Below are 20,553 nucleotides of genomic sequence, written 5' to 3' on the forward strand. Positions count from 1 at the left end.
GAGTTTCCACAGATAAAAAAAATCTATATAACCACATCCTATCAGGCATCAAGGTAGGATGTGGCTGTGAGTATAAGGCAGACATAATACTGAGAAGCCAAGAGGGCTGACATTCAAACTCTTAGCTTACCTTTCAATTTCACCAAATGTTCTTAGTATAACCCATAGGACGATACTTCAAATAAGCCACTGTGCTAATGATAGCATTCTATGATCACTGAAAGGGGATGCTCGTGAACACAGAACAGGTAACAAAGCGAAAACAGACAGAGTCGATGTTCCCACAGCAAACCCGTTTGAGCATCTACCACGTTATCTGGGGGAAACTACTGGGACCATTGAGCCATTAGATCTCAGTTTTCAAAGCAACTCACTATGACAATGTCTTTACTAAAAAAAGAAAAGAAAAAAAGACACCTTTTACTAACCATTACCTATCATTCCAGAAAAAAACAAAACAAAACAAAAAAAAAAAACAAAAACAAAACAGCATCAGTAAGGACTTTGGACTAAAATGGGAGTTATAAATGAGCTCAAATCTCAGCCATCACAAGCTTATCAGACTGTGCTATGGGATGACCTTCAAGGATATGAAGCACCTACAATCTACCGGGTGCTGTTCAGTGAACACCCTGAGTGTAAGTGCTTGCCATAGAGATATAATGTAATTCTGGGGAAAAAATGCTTTCATGCTGAGAAGGCACAGCATCAGCCTTTCTGCTTCCTTTGTCACCTTTAGGGACTGTCCCAGTTAGGGTGTCTATTGCGGTGATGAAACACCATGACCAAAACTACTTAGGGAGAAAGCGGTTTGCTTGGCTTATATTTCCACATCGCTGTTCATCATCGAAGGATGTCATGACAGGAAGTCAAACACAGGAAGAACCTAAAGGCAACAGCTGATACAGAGGCCATGGAAGGTGCTATTTAGTGGCTTGCTCATCATGGCTCGCTCAGCCTGCTTTCCTCTAGAACCCAGGACCACCAGCCCAGAGATGGCACCACTCACAATGGGCCGGACCCTCCGTCATCAATTACTAATAACAAAAATACCCCTCAGGGATTTTTTTCTTTCTTTTTCAATATTTTATGATAAAGCCTTTGAAAACTTTTGGTCATAGAAATAGGAAAAATAATCTTCCGGTGGCAATATGATTTATACAACGAATCCCCTAATTTGATGGACCAAGCGTTTTGTCCACGCATACCTCTCTTCAGAAGGCTCCGTTTTAAACCCAGCCTGCTTGCATGACGCTCTCTGAGCCTGTCACTGATTCCAGATATTCATATCCTCTATCCAACAGCATGATTGCTGCTGTTCATTCTTTCATTTTCTTTTTTTTTTTTTCCTTCTTTTTTTTTCTGGCGTTTTAATTTTTTTTTATTTACATCCCAATTGCTGCCCTCCCTTCCAGTCCCCCCCTCCTCACAGAGTCCTTCCCCATCCTCCCCCCTTCCCCTCTGAAAGGGTGGGGCTCCTCCTCAGTACCCCACAACCCTGGCACATCAAGTCTCTGTAGGATTAGGACACCCTCTCCCTCTGAAGCCAGACAAGGCAGCCATGGAAACTGAGCAGCACATCTGCTTCATATATGCTAGAGCCTCGGTCCGAGGTCTGCCCTGTGTCTCCTCTTTGGTTGGTGGCTCAGTTAGAGGCATTTTCTTATCTTAGGTTGCCTCCTTTCAGTTGACTCTAGCTTGTGTCAAGTTGTCTGAAAATTAGCCAGGACAGTGGCTTACAGTAAGAATTTGACATTTATAGCTATGACAAATTTATAAGTGAGAGAAACTGCTTGTGGACAGGAATTGACATATGAGCCCCTGACATCGAATTCAAATTGTAAAACCAACCCTGAGAATGCTTTCCTATAACCTTCTTGATAATACACAATAAATACACAGCATTTCTATTTTGCTATGAATTCACAGTATCTTAGCCTCTCTCATGCTGGGATTAGAAACAGATCCACATCACTTGTCATTTTTAAAACTACTTTTAATCGGCTGTGGTTTTCTGTCAAGATCTCCAACAGTAAATTTCCTTTTTAAAAATTTATTTGTTTTCACTTAAAATATCCACCATCTAGCACTGACAAAGTGTTCAACTTGGGTATTATTTATTCCCAGTATGCTTTCATTTAAAATTATTTCAAAAACTAAATGATATATAGTAAATATGTTTTCTCTAAGTCACCAGACCATGCCTTCCTAAGTTACCACCATATTGAAAGTGCTATGACTTTTCTAAGACATCACATATACGTATGTCTACTACTTAAATATTTTCCAAATCAGACACATGCTAACTTCCTGAAACATATCACAAACTACTGTTGAAAACATTTGAGACTTAACCATATCCATATATCTTTTACAACTAACATCATCAAGGATTTCAAGGAATGAAACTTCCCCAACCCATTTCTCTATACACAGACGCAGAGTTGAGCCCCCTCCAGGCTCTTTGTGTTCCAAGGATTCGAACATAAAATGAAAGGCTACTTCAGTAGCCTTTAGCATAAGAGTCAAAGCTGAGGAGTCACAGAACAATCGCCTCAGAGACTACTGTGACATGGTCAGATGCCACAGAAAGATGAAAGATGAAAGCTTCCCAAGGCAGTCATGACACTCAGAGTTCTAATAATATCACATGCAGCTATTTGTGCCTTAGACTCACTGTCACTAAATAATAAACTACTATTAGCATTAAAGGACAACGTATTATGTATGCCAGTAAGTCTTATGGTAATTCACTTACAATGTAGAGAAATGCACAGTAGGCAAAGGGGACAGTAGATCAGTAAACACTTTAAACCTACTGTTGGGCAGAGGCACAAACATATATGTATAAAAACAGTAGAATTCAACTTGAGACAATACAATGAAAGCATTGTCTCAAGTCTCTTGACTATGTACTGACCATTTATGAGCCAAATGAGACCTTTTGAAGAAAAAAATAAAATAACAAAACTACGCAGAGGTTGCTTTCTCCACACAAGAGCAAGCCTCTTCTTCTAGCTCCATTCATTTAAATGGTTTTAAGTGAACCCCACTGCTCTTGGGACACAAAGAAAACCTTTAATACTGTCAATACAATTCAGCATTCTGTGGCCTCTGCTCACCTCCATGGCTACTTCTGAGGCAACTTCCCCTTTCATATCAAACCTCACTCACAGGACTTTGATCCTCGGTCTCGAGGTCAGGTTATCCCGACCTCCCTCTGTATCTCTTTTTGTAAAATTATTCAAAGTGACTCTTCCCATTTCAACCTCTCCACCCTCACCTTGCTGGCACCCTCTCATTCTCCAGAGTTCACCTTCTCGTTGGCTTCAGAAGCCCTCTGGACATTTCTGAGTGGATAAATTGCCCCCGGGGTTGCCTTTGTGAAGCCTAGCTCAACTGTAACCATTCCGTAGCACCACCTCTACCTTACCACTGTAAGGTCATACTGTCAGTTCTCCACTCCCCTTCTGCAACTTGGAAGAGATCCTGGAACATATTAAGTATTAAAAAAAAAAAAACTCTCCAAAAATAATGAAAATATCACAAAGCAAATTTCACAAAATTTGTTCCCTAGCAGATACTTCTCAAGTTCAAGTAAATGAGAATATTTCAAAGAATACCAATCACCACACAGAACACGATTTGGCATACAAGTGACAAGCTTGAATCTCCACAGAGGAAAAGTGATATGGAGCATAGTTGGTCTTATCTATCTCTAGGAACATAAATATAACATGAGGACAATCACAACAGTTAAGCAAAATTGCATCTACTCTCACACTGTCTTCACTCTGAGCAAGTCTTTCTACTGAGATGTGCACAGCCTGTGTTTGCCCTGAGTTTTATGTATATTCTACCTTCCAAAGAAGAGCAGATTCGGTAATCTACTCTTAAGAAGGCCAAAAACTAAAGGCATCTACGCCTTAAAAGATAAATTATTTAATGTTTACAAATGACATTTTGATAATTCATGATATAAAAAAATGTGTTTAAACTTCTCTCATATTTCCTTTCCCCGAGGAATAACAAATCTTACTCATAAATCATTATCTATCATATGCCTAATATTTAATGCCACATGTTACGAGCCAGGCACTGCCCTAAACCTTTACAAATATGAACAGATAAAGTATTTTCAAAGTTTAAGTAACTTAAGAAAAAATAAGTACCAACAGCATTATATTATATACATCTTACATAACTGGGATATTACTTTTTAATTAATAGGAGGGAGAACATTTGCCAAGGATAGTTAATCACACATTCATTGCTATAATTTTTTATCAAAGAGCTGGCATTACTTTTGTGTTTCCTGATGAAATACTATTAGAATAACCATAAACACACAAACACACTCTTTCTCTCTCTCTCTCTCTCTCTCTCTCTCTCTCTCTCTCTCTCTCTCTCTCTCTCTCTCTTCATGGCATGAATATTCTTTTAAATGGAACAAAAAAGCTACTCTAAAGCCAAAATTCAGACAAAACAGTAGCAGGTAATCCCAGATTGGATACTACAGAGTATAATAGAAAAGTTTTTTTTTTTTTTTTAAATCTGTCATGGAAAGGTCAGGACAAGTGCCTTCCAGGGTATGGGTGCAAATGACTTGTGCACTAGAACTAAGTTTGATCCAATAGTAAATATTAGTGAAAGCCCTGAAAAGCTTTAGTTCTCAAGCAACTTTCTGAGATTTGTGGGTTAACAAAAGCATACAAACCAAAGATGGTTGGTATTACCATAGTGTAATCATGAAATTAACAAACTTATTAATTAACTATATTTAACATACTTGTTGGTATGGACAGACCCAGTACCATGTAGAAAAACACAACTAGATATTCTTATATGTGGACTAAATGTCCTTTTATTCAAAATATTTATATCATTACATGACCTTATTATGCTGTGAAATTTCTCTATTTTTAATAGTTTTGCAAATACTATTAATATTTCAATGGATGATGATATTTCTGTTTTTATTCTATCATTATATTATATTATATTATATTATATTGCAGTTCTCTCATATTGATCCTGAAACTAAGAGCCTTCAGTTATATATATTGGTTTATTATATTATTTTAACATTTATATTATGTTACCTATCCATCATTTACTCATTTAGCAACCATTTGGGAATGGTACATAGGGTCTGCAGGTTACAGGAATTAAATCACAAGCATTCAGAGCTATATAGATGATGTCGTTCATAAGAGCAATGCCTATTCTTTGAGAAGACATTGGTTCAATGCCCAGCACACAGCACATAAATGGCAGCTCACAACCTTCAATAACTCCAGCTCCAAGGGACCCAATGGCCTCTTGTGACCTCTGAAGACACTGCACATAGACATACAAACAAACAAATACACACACATGTACATATATACATATGCATATGTGTATATATATGTGTATATATATATATGTATATATATATATATAAACATATAATTTTAAGAACAGAAATGCTTTATAATACTACTTCTTCCTCTCTGCGGTCTATCACAGCCTATTCCTCATAATAGATGCTAAATATGTGTCTATTTATAAAGACTATTTTGCCCTTAGGTTTTTCAAGGCCACGGAACTGAACGTGTTTGAGATGCCTGCCCCTGGACTATATTGAGCTGGTCACTGGTTGATGCTGACCATAAGGTGGACTGCATCTATCCCAAAACTCTAGCTCTTTTGCCATAATATACAAATCTAAAATAAAATATAATTTGTTGAAGTTAAATTATAATCTTCAAAATTTTCACAAAAATTACAGTGATGTTTCCTTCTTATATTTAGATCAATAATAATTGTGCGTGTGCGTGTACATGTGTGTGTGTGTATACATACCCAAGTGCACATAGGAAAGGGATATGCACTTAACACAAACTTTCACTGTGCACCCCAGGTTAGTGTGCAACCTGCACTGAAGCATAGGCTGGCCTCAAATTCTCCACCTTGTGATTCTTCTGTCTCAATCTCTGGCTTTTGCCTCCCAAGAGCCAAGACTGTAGAAGTGTCAAACTACACCCAATCTCAAAAGAAAACAGAACTTGGTGTGGAGAACAATAACAGCCTTGAATGCTAACAAGCCCTGGTGCTAGCCCAGCTTGGCTCCTTACTACGACATGAACTCGGTCCATTTCCTTTTTGTGGCTATAATTCCAACTGTTTCATAGCAGGTACGTGCTTGGCTAATGTGGCTTTCCTTCCTCTCGCTGTGTTAATGTGAGAAAGGGAAGAAAGAAGGATTACACTGGTAAGCTTTAACTCTTCACAAAGCAAAACCAGATTACTGCAGCTCCTGCAAAAATTCTGATGATTTCTCAAGCCTTAGAGTGTTTTTCGTCTCTCACTACTGCCTTTCCACTTTTAACTTATATTCTAGAACTTGTATAATAGCTTTATTATTACTATGTATGATCCTAGGTCATCGGGATCAGGAATTATGTAGAACTGGATGCTAGTGATAATATCAGTACCTTTTAGACTTACTTGATACAAAACAGTTAGCACTACCCACCTCTAACCTCCACAACAGTGGAAGGAAATGTGGGTTCGTTCTCAAGTTTAAAATAGATGCATAAAACTTCAGGTGTAATATGCTGAACAAATGTGTTAAGTTTTTATAGAAAATATTACCAATATTCAGATCGTAATATTTCACAAATAGGAGCAGGGTTCACAGACAATGGGTTCATACGCTTCTCCGTCTCCTGCCCATCACTAAAACATTGCAATCCCCAGTAAGCAAGTGTGTATGTTACACGGTCGTGTCAGAGAATTTCAAATAGCTCATCAGGAAGGCCACGTACACTCAACCAGAGGGGAAAGGAAAATCAGTCCAGTCAGTAATTAAGAAATACTTTCTACCCCCACCAAAGATGTGCAATGATTTGAAGCAAATGTTGCCGCATAATTACATATGAACATAATTGAAGCTCTCCATCTCTGCAAGTCCTTTTATGTGAGGAAATGATTCGAAATGGAATTCGAAATTAAAAATATCTTCCTTTAAGCACGGCCATCGAAAACTTATGCTTTGGACTCTAACTAAAACTTTTGTAGAGGACAAGCAAAAATCTTCAGAAGCACGGAATGAAAAGAAAACTGAAAAACAAAGGACTCTCTTTCGATATTGGCACCATTACTGGGATGTCAGCATAGGACTTTTGGGTTTAAATGTGTGAAAACAGAATGGCAGTGGGCTTGCTCAGCCACTTCTATTAAAGTCCTCGCTTTCCTTTCCAATCTCTGTAAGAATAAAGGATACACCTGGATGAATGCCGGATACACAGTACTGATGTCAAAGCTCACCCCACAGTGAAGAATGTCGTTATACACCAGGCTCTTCCACTTGGGGAGAAGACATTCAAAGTAGATTGAGGAAACAATCCCTAAGTTTAAACATTCCTGTGGAAGTTGAAATGAAAAATGAACCTGATATGGGTAAGCTTTTCTCAGTGCAGGGCTCTCTTCTTCGTTCCTCAACTGACTAAAGTAGCCACTGAAAAACAAGTGCATTGAAGCTGTGGCAAAAATTTCAATTCATGATCATTTTGCTCTTTTGTGTACTGAAACTGGAAAAAAAAATCTAGGGCAATACCAGCAAACAGGGATGATGTATGCGTGTGTATAAGTGTGTTCTGTATATGTGTATATACATGTAGATTGTATATGTGCATATGTGTTCTGTGTATTCATACATGTACTTCACTGTTAATAAATATACAAATCAGAAATGTATATTAATTATGAATAAACAAATTATGAAAGCTCTAATAACAAAAATTTTTCTCTTAAGCAAACTCCTGGGCTTCTCAAAGTTGTGTCCCACAAAGTGCCCCATTGATTATTTGAATAATTATACCGTGCAATACATGGAAATATACACATTTGGGATGATGCTTCAGTTTTTCCCTAATCCTGCCATGCTGGGGATATAGCAGACTGACTGTTGGGAAGAGAAAGGATGAGGAAAGGAAGCAATTATCTATAAAGTCCACAAGAAGCAAAGAAGAAAGCCCCACCACAGACAGGGCAAGCACCCGTGAAGAAGGGAGAACTCTAAGTTGAATGGAAAAATCAAAGTTACTCTACAAATGGCCTCAGTGTTCCCTCCTGTGTCTTGGCTCTGCACAGCTTCTCTCCCCTCCCATGGCTGACTGCATCTGGCAATCCCCCCACCCCCGCCCTTGAGCTTGGGTTCAGCGAGGGGGGAAGAGTGGTGAACATCCATCCCCTCTCACATTTCCAACTGGTCTTGTCCCATTATAAATCTTTTCTGAATCCACTGGTATTTATAGCTCAATTTCCTTTTTCAAATAAAACTCCTTCTGATGTCAACTTGGAATTCATTGAAAGAAGTATTCTCAGGTTCCTACCTATGTTGTCAAAATGAACTCTACATCACAAAGAGACAGGTATGTACACTTCCGGACTGCCTAGATGTCTGGAGTGTATTTATTTGTTTGTTTGTTTGCTTCTAAATCTCTTTTTACACTTTTCTCTCTGAGGGGACATAACCATGGGACACATAGGAGACCAGACAATATTCCAATCAATTTCCCCTGTTGCGCCATGTCTGGTGGACTTTAGGCAGTGTCTCACTGATCAGGAACTTACTCTTTTGGCTGGGAAGCCTGGAAAATCAGTTCCTGAAGGCCTCCTCTAACCCCACCCTGACCCAATACTGGGGCTACACTTCTCTTCAAAGTTTAATATAACTTAAATTAATTAAAGATATAATATTAATTACAAGAACTACTTTTTAAAAGGTGCCTGCCTAAAGAGAATGGGTCAGCCATTGACCCATATGACCAGGACTTCATTCACAAGTATGCCTGTGTGTTTAAAAGAGCATTGGGGAGTCAAACTTAGCTCTTCTGGTTAGTAAAGCACCCATTCTAACCTGTTGAGGCATCTGCCCAGCCCTATTTGTCTGTTTTTCATAGACTGCTTTCCTAAAAATAACCCCATAGATAACTCGTTTCTCCCTCACTTAACAGGAAAACTTAAATGCAAGTGACCAGTTCGATGACTACAAATCAAGTCATGTATAGCATTCATATCGAATGCACATTTATTTCTAATATGTTTATTTCTAGTATACTGCCATTTTCCCAGTCACTCAATTTTCTTAATTATTTACAGGCAAGCATTCTTACTAAGTTCTTGATATTAATTGATTCTGCATCCTTCCTTACATAGAGTTCTGATATTATGCCTTCTTTTGCAATTGCGAATATGTGTGATACAATTTAATTTTCATCTCAATAGCCTAAATAGCATTCAATTTGACTCATTTAATGCATTTTTCATTGAGTGCCTGCTATGGGCTTGATATGTTGATCAGCAAAACAATAAAAGGATCCTGAACCAACTTTTTAAAATCAATAGCATAGATTTTTACTAATGCATCAAGGTTCCACTCTGATCTACCGAGGCCACTAAACTTCTTTAAATTCAAAGGTGACTCTGGACACAACCTGCTGAATAAATTATTATCTTGTCTTCATGGTTCAAGATAGTGTTATATAATATAAATTACCAGTTCTAGCCAAAATACCTGTTTTAAGAGATAGTCAAGAGCATGACTAATTCTTCATAATGTTACTTAAGTTTCTTTTGGTAGGAAGGGGCTGTAGTAAGCAGAGACAATAAGACAATGAGATAATAAGAAACAATAAAAACAGACTTAGGGCCAGTGAACATGACCAGCATAATAAATGCCTACCTATCCCAATCTTAGCCCCAGAGCTACCTGAGTTTGCCTTTGAAAATAATGAATGCCAACCCACTGGATAAGACTCTTTTTTATTTCTTCCTGAGATAGGGTTTCTCTATGTAGCCCTTGCTGTCCAGGAACTCAATTTGTAGACCAGGCTGGCTGCAGAGATTAAAGGCAGGTACCACCACCATCCACCTGGCCGAAATAAGGATCACTGAAGGATCTAAATCATATAATATTTGTGTATTTTTCAACTATAGATTTGTATCTGCCTTTCATTAAATGAAAGTAGTTGTGTTAAATCTACTTTTTATTAAATGGAAGTAGCTGTGTTAATAATTATCCATTCACACTTACAGATATATTTATTACCTACTTTGATTTTTTTCATATCATAATAAATTATACTTAGAAAATCAGGAAATATGAAAATGCCACACATGGTACTCATATGAACAGCAAAAAGTAACACCTGGTAACCTAAATTTTTATACATACTATATATATATATATGTTTTAAAACTTTTCAACAGAAAGAAACAAATCTAGCACCCCTCCCAAGCTCTTGAGTATGTCTACAAACCCCACCAAATGCACCTTTGTAATCGTGATGATACCGAGTGAAAAGAAAAAAGAAAGCCAAGATTCTTCAATCTCTACTACCTTATAAAGTAAAGTGTTACCTCATATCAAATTATACTAAGAATTAAATGATGACAGCCAGGGAACAGTTTCCCTAGGGAAGGTCACTTGCTGCTAAGCTCCCAGTGAGTTCCATTCTAGACAATCACATGCTTGAAAGGACATAACTGACTCCCATATGCTATCCTCTGACTTCCACATATGAGCCCTAGCCCCCCCACACCCCCACACAAACACACAATCCTTAAGTGAACTTTTAAAATTGATATTATAATCTTCTCTTAGAAACACCACAGGGTAATTTTTATCTCCCAAAGAATACTGAATAAGACCTAGTGTGGTGGTACATACCTTTAAGGCCAGCACTTGAAAGGCAGAAGTGGGCAAGTATCTCTGAATTAGAGGGTAGCCTGGTCTACATAGAGAGTTCTGGCCCAGGAATTGTGATATAGTAAGATTCTGACTCAAAAATGAAATTAAATGAATATATAATTTTAAAAAGAAAAAAAAGCACTAAGAAACACTAAAATCCCTCAGACTACTGAGCCTCCATTTCCTTTTTGGACACTGTTTTCAAAGAGACATTTTCGTATGCCCTCTACCCTCTTACTTTTTTGTCTTTTCCAGCATTTTCTTCAACACCTGCTCCCAGACTGGTCAATCACTCCCAGGCTGTACAAAAGGAAACTAATGTGTGTGACCAGGGCCAGATCACCACATGGAAAATTGACATCCTATACTGCAGTGTGCCCAGATGCTCTAAGAACAAGGCAATTATGACACATTGGGAGAGTCTCTGATATTTGCATAAAGCTATTTCAAGAATATGGCACCTCCGTTTAGTATCCCTGTGAAATCCCCCATTTGTTCCTGAGAATTTAGAAGGAGATATATGTACCAGGAAAATCAGGTCGACCACAGGGCATTCAACATCACAGACTCATATGGCTAAGTATGTCTACAAATGGAATATATTATTGCCTACATTCATTATTACAATCACAGACGAGTTTCAATCTGGTTTCATAAAGTCTTCAAGATCTCTGTAGATAATCTCCCTTCAAAAGAGGGAGAAAAGTGGGCTACAAAAAAAGAGATGGATTTTTATAAAACGAACATTTTTAGAGCATGCTCAGGATGACAGAAAAACTTAGAAAGCACTGTGAGTTCTCATCTACTACCTACCCCCCCCCCCATATGCACATCACATGCCGCCGAAGAGTCCCGCACCATGATGACACTTTTATTACAATTGATGAGCTCAAAGTCTATGTTTAACTTTAGAGTTTGCTCTTCTTGGTGAACTCTTGGTGGTGCTTCCATTGGGTTTGGGGGGATGTGTAATGGATGTACCATTACAGGAACCCAATGAATAATTACACTGCCCTTCAAATCTGTTTCGTCCCACTTCCTCCGATACTCTTCCTTCACAGTGGCAAACGACGGTCTTTCACAGCCTCTGCTTCTTTGCCTTTTATCACCCGTGAGGTAGATGGAACCATTCAGAAGTTCTGTCAGACTGGACGTGTCTCATCCAGCTGCGTATATGTACAGTGCCTGTGTGGTGGCTTGAGGGCACATTTCTTCGTAGCACTGAGTGACACCCCGCTGTATTAAAGAGTACTTTGGTGGAATTTTACATTTGTTTGACAGAGGCACAAAGCCAAAACAATCCCCACCATGGCTGCCTGTCTCTCTTCTTGCCCCAGCTTTAGTGATAAAACCTGGAGCTCTGGCCATACTTTGCAAGCAAGCATACTAACTACATACAATCATACTCCTTATTCCTATAACTATACCTTTAACTCCCATATATTATTACAATGTGTGGGGGCAGCAGACATACATTAAAATAATAAATACATTATTAAATACATAATAAATACATTATTAAAGACATACATTATCAAATAAACATAAAATTAGAACTTCTTGATTTGTCCAAGCTTCATTTTAATCATCTATAAATGATATTTTAAGGCTACATGAAATACTACTTAAACCCTAAAGAATTTTCATTAGCCAAATTCTTAGAAAAAAAAATTGGACTTAATGTTTACCTTCTATTAAACTAGGTCCATGAGTTATCTTTAGAAAACATTTTCTTACGTGTGATTGGGTTTTTTGTTTGTTTGTTTTGGTTTTTTGTTTTGGTTTTGGTTTTCTGCCCAGTGTTGTAGACCTAACCTATTGCCTTACTTTGGAGCTAAAATTTGTCGACTGCATATTTTTGGATTTTTGGGTGAATCTTAAGGCTACATAATTACCCATCAAGTGAACAGCTTAGCATTTTAACATTAAAAGAATTTGTAATTAGCGTAGCATCAAGGAAATTCAAATGAATGTCTTTCAAAACAAATCTCATACCATCATAAAATTCTATAAGGCTCAGAAAGAGTAAGCCAATGGTTGCTGAAAATGCTGGAAAGTAAAATATTATGTATTTAATATCTCCCAGTAAGGAACAGTAAGATATTTATTTCCTATCTCACTGACTGTCAGTTGGCATTGCTAGACATAGCATTTCTAGAAACACAGAGAATTTCTGAAGTGTTCATGGAGATGGCTTTCCTCTAGTGCAGTTACACATGGAATAAACGGATTCCTCACCCATATCCACTCTCACTGCTACCAATGACCTAGGAAGTCCTGTAATAAATATTTCCATTTAATAAATGTCTACATCACTCTCATTCGGCCAATTAGATGGAGACAGCTAGGCAAATTTTATTTTACATTACAGTTGAGTTATCCACAGGAAAGACAAACTGTGGAAAAATTTATCTTGAGAAGGAAACTATAGTATAGTATTTTTAAAAGAAGCTTTTGAAAAATAAAATATACATCAACTGAAATTATTTCAGATAGTGGTTTTTTTGTGCCTGTTAGCAAAAAGTATTTTAAAAGTCAGTGACTCCACAGAGATCAGTAACAGGGCTGGAAAGTACAAAAGGTAAAATTACATTTCTAAGAAGTGGGAGAGTGTTTTCATGAAAAAAAAGGGGGGGGGATGCTGAAAGAAGAGATCCTTAGAAAACAGGGTACTTGCTCCAGTGTCCTGGTGCTTACACAGCAGGACACGCAGAGGAAATGGGACACTTGGTCACCATCTTAAAACCATAGTTTTAGCTTCTTTTCTCTTTTAACATAGCCCGAAAACACTGGGTGCCCTATAGGCTCCAAGAAATAACCAACATCAGTGAATTAATAGAAAGTAGGGCCCTAAAATTTTTCCATTATCAGAAAGGACACACAGGCACTCAAGAACAAATGGTGTGTGCCACCACGCTTGAGCATGCCAGTGAAAAAAATGAAGACAGACAAAAGGCACTGGCCCTTAGCTAAAATGGCTAAGGCACTGGGGTGATCTAATCAATGATGTGGTTTCGTTGGAAACAGGGCAGAGAAGTCTTCACTCTGGAGTAGCTGGAGAGCTGATGGCTTCTTTTATGGTCTCGCTATGTCCTCTCTCTGAGAAAAGGGACAAAGTTTAATGACTGAAGACACAAATGACCTATTCAGTAACAATGAAGAACAAGATTCAGAGGACACACACTCAGAGGGACGCTGCTATTCCCTTGCTAAGAGCAATGGATTTTAAGACAACAAATGGTCTTCTGTCACTCCATGTTGTAAAATTATTACAGGATATACCCCAAACCATTCTCAACTGCTAAACTGAGGGATATAACCAAAAGTATACCAAACAGAACTGCTGATCTAGGGGCTGGACTCTTGTAAAAACAGAACAGGAACATCAGCTCATATCAATTCGAGGGGAAAAAAAGTTCTTAGATACTAAATGAAATAAAATGTACAAAACAGCATTACATATAATAAAGACAAATTCCTTGTTGGCCGATGGCTGTCAGGGAGAAGAAATAAGATCTGTCTTATATGCTACTAAAAAGTAAGAAAGGAATGATGATAACTGTAATGTGCCATATGCTTAAAACTGAGAACAGAATTTTTTAAATACTTGTGCTACATTTAATTATTTGTGTGTGTGTGCGCACATGCACACACACATACACACACACACACACACACACACACACACACACACACACACACAACCACACAGAGCACAGCACAGAAAGTATCTGAAGGTCATAGGACAACTTGTCAGAGTCAGTTCCCTACTTTTACTATGTGCTCAAAGGGACTAAACTCAGGTCATCAGGCTGGGCTGCAAGCCCCTTTACCATTTAACAATCTGAAAAGAGATTTCTAATGCCTTCACCTCAAAGAAATGATGTGCCTAAGGATGCAGGTGCAGCCCAACTGGAGCATTGAATCATGTTCACCCCAGGGATGGAAATATCACATGCTATCGATGTGAATAATGATGTCTGAATTAAAATTAATAATTCAATAAAGACTACTACAGTGCAAAATTTAAATAAGCATACACACATGCGCATGTGCATGCACACACACATAAATGAAATACAACAAGAAATTTTTTTTCAAAAGTCACCTTGGCAAAAAGTAGTGCGAACCTACGATCTCAACCTGCAAAAGAGGACCAGAAAAATACAGGTCAGCCTGTCTCAAAAATCAATGGAACAACTAAACTAAAGCTGTTCCTGCATATTTCCCTGACCTTGGGTTCCTGCTCAGGATCCTGGTGCTGAACCTGACTTCGAGAGAGTTTCAGAAACGTGGTCTGATTGTGAGCCTACGATGGAAGCATGGACCATTAGATAGGAATTCACTGGCTCTAAGCACAAGAGAAAAACTGACTTATGCAGGCATACAAGGCTAGTAACTCACACAAAGTCTGATACCTCCATATCAGATAATGGAACGGCAATTAAAGAATTTTATTTATTTTCCTTTCCCTTAGCCATCCTGTGGCTGTAGAAACGGAAGGAGGATCAATGGCTGCGTTTAGGGCCAACTTTTTCATGCACTGTAGAAAAGGTACTAGGCTTGTATTTCAGGAGATTTAGGGGGGGGGCGGGGAGAAAGCTAAAATTACATAATCTTTCATAATGGAAAGATTTGGAATGTCAAATGCTGGAACACTACAAAACCGAACGAGTGTTATCTGCTAGATGAATTAAGGATTCTTTACTAATGGGGTCGCATCCTTCCAGATATCTATTACCAGACTCTGCAGCTTTAGTGACTCCTAACCCTCCCTTTCTCTTGGCAAATGTGAGACCCATAAAGTATTATTATAAAAATAACAGTAAAGCATACATATGGTTTTCTAATGTAAGTGTTTAGTGGCTAGAAAACATTCTGTGTAATATCCACTTGTTGAAATCATTTTATGGCCCAATCCATAATCAAAGCTCCCAATAATAAGCATCATTTAATTATTTTTTAATTATTAATTTTAACAAATTAAAATAAAAGCACATGGACTCTGTTGAGTTTTATTCTTGTGGTTATTGACGGTGGTATATCCAGTTCAACGGTCAACTTCAGTGACTTTTAAACTCTGGGTTGGAATAAGAAGAAAAGTCTGATCTTTACTAGACAAAATGAATCCCACCTTCCTCCCAATGGAGCATCTTCTCAAATCCTCTCCATATATACTAAATATTCCTATCAGAAATAGCAGTGAGAAAGCTATGCTCCTGCAGGCAAATCCTTTGCATTTTTAAATGGCAGTACAAGCAAACTAAGTCCTTTCTTCCTATTGAAATAAAAATAGCATAATGTTCCAAGTTCCAAGCATGATCTACCTGCTTATACACCCAGGGAGATTCTTGACATATGCTGTATCTTAATGCAAATCCATGCTGTAAATAAGAGGATATAGAATTAGAAAGGAAGGGAGGGAGGGAGAAACGGAGGGAGGGAGGGAGGGGCAGAAAGAAAGAGAGAGAGAGAGAGAGAGAGAGAGAGAGAGAGAGAGAGAGAAAGAGAAAGAAAGAAAGAAAGAAAGAAAGAAAGAAAGAAAGAAAGAAAGAAAGAAAGAAAGAAAGAAAGAGACAGATTGAAGAAAAAAGAAAGTAAGAAAAAAGAAAGAAAGGGAGAAAGACAGAGAGCGGAGAGGGAGGGAGGGGGAGGACGAGAGAAGTAAACACAAGGGCACCATCTATGTGTTTTGGAGGGCAGTCACCCAAAATCTTCCTGGTGCTCAAAAACTTGGAACAAATATAAAGTAGCCCCTGGAGCAAGTGTGAGGGGCATAGATGGTACTGCATATGCCTATCAAATGGGTAGCTGTGCATTTCAAATGGAAGCCTGTACTGATGGAGGTTAACTTTGCTAAGTGAACTTTAGCTACTCTCCTATTTGGACATTTGAACTGATTTAGACTGAGAACCTGAAGCGTATATACTTTATATACAAAAAAATGAGGAAAAATATTGTATCTAAACTCAACAAAAATGTATAAATGAACAACTTCCATTTAGGGGGGGAAAAGTGTTTTCACCTATAGCAACTGTATTTATTCTGTCAGCTCTCCGCTTCCTTATGCAAGTACTGTCTGTTCCTGTAGGGAAGAAATGTTAAGCTAAATAGATTTGTGATTCTCCATCAGAGGAAAAAGAGAAAAGAGACTAAATCTTGCCTAGAACAACCTCATCCCATGCACCTGCTTGGAGTCTGCCTGGATAAGAGACGCCAGCCAATGCTACTTTATCCTGTGGCCGGGCGGTATCATCCTTCAGATTGATTCCACCCGTCAATCTTGAGCATTGCAGACACTTCACATTTGCTAGGTCACACCTTTCACTGCGCTGTTAATTAAATGTTTTGGCCTACAAACGTCCACTTCTGCTTCTTCCAGGGACCGAGTAAGCAAAAATGTATTTATCTTGAGCAGAGCAGATGCCAACATCAATAAAGCGTGATGCGGAGATCTCCATGAATAAACCACAGTGGGAGTGACTGGTATGATCCCATTAAAATTCAAAGATAATAGAGAATTCAATTTGTGACCCTAAATGTCAGAGGAGCCGTATCTACTCTGTAAATGTTAACTGTAAGGTCAGCGTGAGCCCCGGGGGGATTCTTATTTGTTTCTCTAAATTTTTCAAAATTAAAAATGTGGCATTTACAAGCAGAAGAATGTCTGTGAATACCTCCAAACGTAATAAGCCACTAATAAGTTCAACACTAATATGCCTGATACGGTGCCAAAAGCATTTTAGTCCATGGGCTTTGAAGACTGTAAAGACCACACAAGACTCGCAAATAAATCACTAGCAAGTACAGTAAGTTGAGCTAGATTTTTGTAATCAGCACTAACTACAACTTTAAACTACTTTAGAGCAAATATTGGTGAGTGTCAGAACCTGCTAGTGAAGCATATGGACGACCAGATCAAACTACGAAAAATAACTAATCAGGGCCTTTAAAAGCATGCAGTGAGAAGTAGGCACAATGAAGCTATAGATTATAAATGGGAGTGGTGAGAGGACTGGACATGATAATTTTAAGCTAAATGGAACTGAAATAAAAGGCAAGAGCGTGATCGATCAGTCAAAAGTAAATCTAAAACTTAGGCAGAGACAATAAAAAAAAATCGGAATCTGTTCTAAGCAACCTAGTGCTTGACATTAACTCACAGGGCAAGCATGGTATGGTATGGTATGGTATGGTATGGCATGGTATGGTATGGTATGGCATGGTATGGCATGGCATGGCATGACATGGCATACAGTACTCTAAAGAGTTTAAATTAAAACTATTTCCAATATTCTTCAGAGATTAGTCAGGACAAAGTCTATCACATAGTACATTCAGAAAATGCCACTGGAGATCATTAAGCCTTGAAGCTGCAACATCAATGTCCTGTCTCCCTTCCTTTGAGCCCTCACTTATTCTGTCCCATCCCTACTAGTACCAATTGCTTGCTTCCCTATGTACTTCAGAACTTTCATCTATGTAGCTCATATTCAAACGTAAGCCTTCTGTCTAAAACTTTCTGCAGAGCTCCAGGGCACAGTATTTCAAATGCGGCATCCTGAAAGACCCACTCTCCCATCTTCCAGAGACAACGGACATCTATTTCTGTAAGCAGCATGGTTGTATTCAGTTACAATTCTTCCTTACACCAATATTCACTTGATTTTAGAGTCAAGCAATTCACACAGCACTGTGGTTTGTATCTGTCCTTCACCCTCATTTCGAATACCTCGTAATCCCTCTTCTTGTGCTTTTCAGTTTGATTTACTCGAAGTATCCCCCGCTGTTTCCCTTCCAACTCCTACCTTCCTTTCTCAGAATCTTCCCTAAGTATGACTGTAAGATGATACTGAGAAATGAGACCCATACAGATGATAGCTACTCAAAAGCCATTCGTGATTTTTACACTACCTGACAATAATACATGCTCATTCTGTGATGACATGTTAACTTAGAAGCACTCCAGGATGCAACTCTTCCTATAGTCCTCCACATGCTTATGTAGACAAATGACACAATGATATTCAGTCAGGATGCATTTCCTCCAGTTATAGCTACACAGTGAGGGTGTCTCCTCTAGAAAGATCATCTTCAAACTCCATTTCTTCTATGCTGAAAGCCAACTTCTTCCCCACTTAAACTTTTCTGTCCTGTTATATCCTAACAGAGTTCATAATAGAACAGACTTTGCAAACCTAGCATCCACCTTCCAATGATTGAGCTCCAGGACCCGTGACCAATTAATCTCGGCAAAGCAAGATCCCTTACACATCGCCATGAGAGCCAAAACAGCACGCAGCATATCATAATCCTCTGGAATTGGCCACAATGTTCCCCATCTTCTTCCTTATCATCTTCTCTGAAAGCATCATCAATGTAGCATGACGACACATGAAACACAAACTGTGATACTAACCATAGAAAATGAGTATTGTCCTCCTTACCCACTAGGATGCAGGTACTGGCAAACAAGAGCCCAGCAAATCTTTAAGGAAACTATAAGTTGATTTATCCAATGACATGCTGTCAATAAACAGATTTAAATAAAAGTAAATGTTAAAACTATGGTTAAAATGACTGCACCTATAAAAGATAACAGAAACAAAAATCTGAAATAAAGTATAGGAAGACATTTCCCATGCCCAGCAGTATAAACTGGCTGCCAGAATGTCTTGTGAAATTACAGCAACACAGTTTACACACCAAGGGAGGCAGGAGTCTCACAGTGGTGCTCAGTCTGGGATCATATTTTGCATGTGGCATTGATTCAATGGCACACCTCACCAGAAGGATGCCTAGAATGACTAAAGACTTAGAAACATGTGCACTCATGTGAACAAAGAAAATCAAGAGAACATTTACCCAAAAGGGAAAATTCTTAATAGGAATTTGCCATTGACCACATGAGAGACCACTCTGGGGAGAAAGCAACAGACTTCTCTGTGGGCTAATAAGGAAGGGTGTGAAGAAGAAGAAGGCCACTGAGACGCATTATGACAAAATGGCCCCCTAAAGAGACCTGAGAATATCAGCTGCCTTTATACAATGCCAAATCCCCACAAACATAACCGTTAAAGCAGAAACTAGATCACATCTGCCAGAGAGGTAAGGACACTTTAAATATAGATCTTGACACAAGTGTTTTATGGCTGAGGTTATTCATACAAATAGAAAAAAAAAAAAAAAACTTAGTGTAAGTACTATTACACCAAGATGGGGGAATATGTAAGTGAGTTAATCTGACTTATTTTTCTTTTAATCTAAGCCACAAAATGATTAAAATCTGAATGTAACAATATTCTAACAAATAAACATATACATGAACAAAATCTAGTATGTAAGTCAAACTAGCTGGGCCTGGTGGTACACACATTTAATCTCAGAATTTGGGAGGCAGAGGCAGGAGAATTTCTGGGTTCAAGGCTATGCTGGTCTACAGAGTCAGTTCCAGAGAGAGAGAGAGAGAGAGGGAGAGAGAGAGAGAGAGAGAGAGTCAGAGAGAGACAGAGAGAGAAAGACAGAGAGGAAGAGACAGAGAGACACAGAGAGACAGACAGAGACAGAGACAGACAGACAGACAGAATCGAATCGCCCTATTCTAGAAATAGAAAGTATAAGTCATTTTACCACTTTTGAAGACTTGATTTTAATTTTTTAAAAGTAAACCATGCTTTGGATCTGCAACAATACCTCAAGAAAAGGTAATTCTTAATAATTTTCTTTAGGGTATCAAGAACTTCAGAAAAGAAATGCAGACAATAAAAGGAACACACGACAAGGGGAAAATAGGTAAGAAGCAGAGCCATGCA

The 20,553-nt window shown here is 38.3% G+C and overlaps 1 protein-coding gene and 1 long non-coding RNA gene across 4 annotated transcripts in view; both read right to left on the bottom strand.

The window, feature by feature from the left end:
- Window positions 1-20,553, bottom strand: part of Tmtc2 (transmembrane and tetratricopeptide repeat containing 2) — a 386,817-nt gene that overhangs the window by 248,658 nt on the left and 117,606 nt on the right. The window lies entirely within an intron of this gene.
- Gm46241 lies at window positions 1,336-20,162 on the bottom strand. The gene is made up of 2 exons (XR_001779848.2): window positions 14,976-20,162; window positions 1,336-14,884 (listed from the first exon to the last, which is right to left on the bottom strand). It is a non-coding gene; the product is annotated as a predicted gene, 46241 (long non-coding RNA).

The sequence above is a fragment of the Mus musculus genome, chromosome 10, assembly GCF_000001635.26.
Source record: "Mus musculus strain C57BL/6J chromosome 10, GRCm38.p6 C57BL/6J".
In the NCBI taxonomy this organism is placed as follows: Eukaryota; Metazoa; Chordata; class Mammalia; order Rodentia; family Muridae; genus Mus; species Mus musculus.